Source organism: Pelodiscus sinensis, chromosome 2 (genome assembly GCF_049634645.1).
Source record: "Pelodiscus sinensis isolate JC-2024 chromosome 2, ASM4963464v1, whole genome shotgun sequence".
In the NCBI taxonomy this organism is placed as follows: domain Eukaryota; kingdom Metazoa; phylum Chordata; order Testudines; family Trionychidae; genus Pelodiscus; species Pelodiscus sinensis.
Genome location: NC_134712.1, coordinates 147,367,624 through 147,373,774, shown reverse-complemented (window position 1 = coordinate 147,373,774; position 6,151 = coordinate 147,367,624).

Below are 6,151 nucleotides of genomic sequence, written 5' to 3'. Positions count from 1 at the left end.
TATATCATATGTTCTTTACTACTTTTAATCTATTATATGACTTCCAACCCACCTGTTTTTTCCTCAGCTCCATATCACAGAATCCCTCTGTGCCCATATCACAAACTATTTTGCATTGTCAAAAGCTATAGCGGGGTAGCTGAGTTAATCTGTAACTGGAAATTTTTTTAAAACAATGAATAGTCTGGCAGCATCTTAAGGACTAATAAAACACTGCTTCAGCAACCATCCAGAAGTCTGTAATACATAATACTATGGGGAATTATTTAAATTTAGTTCACTGCACATCACCGATCTAGGCACTTGCAATTAGTACAAATAAATTGGATAGTTTTACATCTTTAGAAAACATCAAAAAATACAAATAAGTTATTCTTAGTGAAAATGTCATGACTTGAACATTAGCTGTTGCTGCATATTCAATAAGCTACCTACATTCAAAATTGTTTTAAATAACATTTTAGAGTAGATTTTGTATATCACACCCTCGGAAAATAATTTTGTAGCTCAGCATGAGGTTCTAACCTTAAAGTTGAATAGTATTGTCCTAAACTAATATGAGGCCATGGGAAAGGCAAAAATAAAGTTGACAAAGATGAAGGAGAAGGAAGTAACATAAATTTGAACACCAATATCATTAAGGTTGGGCAAATACTGCCAAAAATAGTGTAAATCTTCAGAAAAATAAAGAATATGGATTCACTTTGCATTCCTCACCTTTTGAGTCTGCCCTTTTGTTCTAGCCAATTTATTTGCTGGCATAATGGCACCAAGATATAGCAAATTTGAAGTGAAAACTGGAGAATATTTCAGTTAGAAGATTTTGGGTTCATAAACACACACGTTTTTTCTGTAAATCAGATTAAGCTTTTCACTCACGTAGGATCTTATTAAAAGCTCATTAACTTCAGTGGATTTAAGATCAGTGGCCTAGTCGGGGATGGAAGCAATACCATGTGATCCGCATGTCCAATCAAACTGACCAACAAAGCTTGTATTTTGGATATCAGATATCGGCATTTAATTGGTTGGAAGCAATCATATTAATCAAGAATTAATTGCAGGGATTATTTGGAGAATAGTCAGGGACAGCGTGAGGCACATGCATCGATTCCCCTGCACACAGCCCTACGATTTATTATTGGCCCCCACCTGCCTTGGTGGTGCGTCTTACCTAAGGTGCATCCTGAAGCTGCAGGCTATTCATGGCAGCAGTGCCCTCTCCTCACCTGATAAGGCATCTGGCTCATGGGAGAAGAAGAAGAGGCTGCCATGGGTGCCAGTAGAGGGGGCACCCCAGGTGGCCTGGCCCCCCACACTGCCAGCCCGGGAGCTCTTTGTGCTGCTAGGAGAGCAGCTGCCATAGTCCCACACAAGCAGGGACAGAGCCTTGGGCCTGGTGTGCACCCCATTTGAACTAGGCCTCACAAATAGTCACATCGGCCCTGGAAATAGTTACAAATAAAAATTAATTGAAGAAAATGGAAGAAAGACCACTCGCAGACAGATGTGAAGGCTACATTTTTTCATTTATCAGGTAAAATATTCTTTATTCGTTCTTCACTCAGCTCTAACAACTAAGTTTCTAAAAAATGTAGATGCACATGCAGTGACTACTTCATGACTGTGTTACATAGCAATCTGCCATCTTGCCACACAGGAAGTGGGTGTGCATTTTTTAATTAAAGCACAATTGAAAGAGAATGTAGCAAAGATCTCTCCTCCTAAAAAATCTGAAAGAAACAAGTGTTTCTAAATAGATTTTTCTGCTGAGTCATGGTATACATAAAATAATGTTTTTCATATTATAGCCTATTTTTAGATACTTGGAAGTGCTTCAAACAGATGTAGATACCCATGAAGCATTACTTCCTGAAACTGAAATTTCAGATGTACAGCAGGTCATTTATAGAACTTTATGCGCTTTAAAAAGCATCATTTTATCAGTTTAATACCGCATTCTGATCTGATATGTTTTATAATTGCCATTTGACTGGTTTTAAAACAAGGAGTAATGCTGAGGTGACTACATTACAAAACTTACTTTATAACCAACAGATGAAAAAAGTTTTACGTAAAATTAGACATTCATGGGTATTACTCAGAATAGCTCACAGATCTGTGAAATGCCTGGCTGAAAGACTAAAAACACGAATGGGTTTAAATCAGGTTAAAGTTTTAAGCAGCCAGTAAAGAACCACAAATAATGAATGAGTAGTGTTCCACTGTCTGCATTGGTTACAGAAAAATAACAGAATGACTTATAATCTTGCAACAATGGAAGGGTAGATTACTTATATCATATCCATAATCAGAGCCCTAATTTTAGACATTCCCGTTGTCAGATGCTTGACATTTGATGCACCAGTTACAGTGTGTCACATTTTGTTTTATAAACAGTGTGAAGATACAACCTCTGGGACAGAGCCTTATATGGGGTATGTCAGCATAATTTTTATTGCTTCAGTAGCTCTATACCAATGTATGTAACATGAGGCTCCGGCCTAATAGTTTCTATTACAATAAACATGCTGCCACATTTAAAATATTACGCACTCCAAAGGTGTCCTACAGTTATATATATTTTCCAGGCAGAATTTCAACAATTTTCATCATATTTTATCATTAAAGTATTAGGTCTTGATTTTCAGATGCACTCAGCACCTACAACTCTCAGGCTATATGTACACTACAGGATTTTTGTGCAAAAACAGGAGTTTTTACACAAAAAGCCCACGAAGCGTCCACATCTCAAGCACATTTTCGGGCAAAAAATAATACAGTAAATCGACAGGACAGAGGGCTTTTGCCAGTAGAGTTATTCCTCTCCCCATGAGGAATAAATCCTTTTTATGCAAAACTTCTTGCACAAAAAGGCATGTGTGGACGTTCAACAGGGGTTTCTTCCACAAAAAAGAGCCTATTACAAAAAGCACAGTTGTTCTGATGGCCATTCTGTGAATGGCAATCAGAGCTTTCTTGTGCAAGAGTGTCCATGCAGCGCGGACATTCTCTTGCGCAAAAGTACATCACTTTTGTAATGCGCTTTTGAGGTGTGGACGTGCTTTTGCTCAAGAGGTTTTTGCAGAAGATCTCTTCCACAAAAGCTTCTTGCGCAAAAACGCTGCAGTGTAGACAAAGCCTTACTGAATTCAATGGGAGCCAGGATGTGCAACACCTCTGAAAGTCAGGTTCCAAAACACTATGACTACATCTACTCTACAGGGTTTTTGCACAAAAACCCTCAGTGTCCACACCTCAAGCACATTTTTGCACAAGAAAATCTACAGTCAATTGACAGAACAGGGGGCTTTTTGCGGTGTAGGTATACCTCCTTCTACGAGGCATAACTCCTTTTTGCACAAGAGTTCTTGTACAAAAAGGTGTGTGTGGATGTTCAACAGCGATTTCTTGCGCAAAAACGGCCTATACAAAAAGAATAAGTGTTCTGATGGCCATTCTGAGCCAGTACTGGAACGACAATGGACAACCTCCTCCTGTTGTGGGATAAAGGGCAAACTTCCATTCTCGGTGGCAGGGATTCAGGGACTCACTTTAAAATGATTTGAGGCCTTTCTGAAGGTGTGACTCAGGAAATCCCTCAATGTCTTCCAGCAGAGGGCACGCCATAACATAACTCACATCCAGCCTGACACGCTCATTTTCCCAACACACTTTCATCATAATCTGTATCTGGAAGGGGTCATATCATATGCAAACTGGTAACATGCTGGTCATTAATATTATTCTGTTGTGGTATATAAGGAATTACAGCTGTGTGCTAGAAATATGTTCTTAAATGGTATTGTGCAACCTAATTTCCTAATTTCCACATCTCCAATGAAACTCAGTCTCAAAGGGTAATGAAAAGTACATCTACACAGAATGTTAATAAAGCCATCTAGCTTTATGAGCAAGTGGGGATTGCTTAATAACCACAATGAGAGACAGACCCTGCACCCCCCCCCCCCCCCCCTCCAGGAAGTTTTCCTAGGTCTTTGAAATATCTAGCCAGAAAGCCATTTTGACATCCACCTCCTAGGGGACAAAAAGGGAGCACTTCCCATTATGATCATGAAAAGTAGATCCTCTTGGTCTAAAAACCAGAAGTATCTGAAACCGACTATAGAAGAGGAACCTGCTTAGATGAAGATGGTAACTTGCTGAAGTGAAGTGTTAGTCACTAGAAAGCATCTCTTCTTTTATTTGTAATTGTATCGGTCTTCTCAGTTATCATCACTTAGATATCTGTTCTTTGTTACAAAATTTCTTCTCGGTTTATTACAAAACCACTTCAGTGCTGTGTGCTAAACTGAAAGGGGATGTACTCCCTCAACTAACAGACTGGTGCTGTTTTGGAAGCAGCAAACTTAAAAATGTTTAAACTTAAAAAACAACAAATAGTCTGGTAGCACTTTAAAGACTAACAAAGCATGTAGGTGGTATCATGAGCTTTCATGGGCACAGCCCACTTCTTCCACAAAAGCTCTTGATACTGTCTACATGTTTTGTTAGTCTTCAAAGTACTACCAGACTATTTGTTGTTTTTTAAGTTTACCCTGTACAGACTAACTTGGCTACCCCCTAAAGCTTAATAATGTGTGTGCAGGTCCAGTGAGAGGGGCTGGACACTGCAAAGGACGTGGTTTCAGGAAGACCTCAGAACTGGAAGGCCTCTTTGTGGCACCCTGCACAGGATAACCCAGTTGGTGGAGGCCACTGAGAGACCCTAGTGTTGGCTGCTGGTAGCTGAACTCTGTGCCAAAGTTGTGCAGAAGCACCCAGGGCGACAAGGCAGGCAATAATAGAACCCCTTACTTGTTCTAGTCAGCCCACAAGCTTCACAGCAGGGTCATATCCAGAGACTGATGGAAGATTAAACATCTGCCTTCAGGATACCACAAGGCTGAGTACTCTCCCTGATCCTATTCACTACTTCCATGCATCCAAGAGGTGAAATGGAGAGACTTCATCATTTCATAGGTCAATTATATGAAGATAAGTCAAAATTCTGCATGACACTCAGAACATATCAATACACCTATCACCTTATCTAGCTGAGCTTGGCACAGGGATGAGGGAGAGCTACCTTAATGTCTTCAGCAGCTGGGGCTGCATATCCATAAATCTTTGAAACATCCTGCAGGTTAGGGGTAGGGGTTCTAAATTCATCAACGGGTATATCACAGAGCTCTCGCAGAGCAGTATTTATGAGAAACACATGCATGTGCCTCCCACTGGCTAGTAGACTGAATCCCATCTTTACTGGTCATGGCCTGGCTTTGATAGTACATTCCTTTGTCACTTCCTGTTTGGACTGAATCAGTGCTATTTATACAGGCTAAAGAGATCAGCCTTGAAAAAACTGCAGCTGATACAGAATTCTGCAGGATTCCCTCTCAGCAACATGAGTTGGTGGGAAAGCATTACCCTTGTCCTACCTTCATGCTTCTGGCTCACTGCTGGAGATTATAGCAATTTTAAAATCTTTGGCTAAGATTTTCAAAAAAGACTAGTGATTTTTGGAGCCCATTTTGTGGTGTCCAACTTGGGACACTTTAAAAAGGCTCCATTTCTCAAGGTTGGATGACCCTATAAAGTGTTGCAAGTTGGACACCCATAAACTCCTACATGCCTCAGGATTTTTCAGCTCTGGGACCCTCAACTCACCTGACAACATTTGCAACCTATCCAAACCACACTCTTAGCTTGGCAGAAGAATCTGTCCTCTCTTGGGGACTCTCTGCCCTACTACTCTTACAAATATGATTCAGTCTTGTGGTGATCTGGAAGCCTATTTTTGCCACCTCAATCTAAAAGAATATTTCCAACACACCGCTGAACAATGCACTGACCCTCAGGATCCCCCCTGACAATCCTACAAGAGGAAGTCTTCTACATGAACCCCTCCTGATGGTTGTAACAAAAGTCTTGACTTCTGCATTGATTACTTCCACAAACGCAAACGGGCAGTCATTGTCAGCAAATAAAAACATGTAACACATAACCTCAGCCAATGTATACACATTGCTGTATACAGCCTGAAAAACAATTCTAACGTTATATTCAAAGAGGCTGACAAAGAAGGTGCTGTAGTCATCATGAACAGGACAGATTACAAACAGAAGACTGCCAGACAACTCTATAGGCT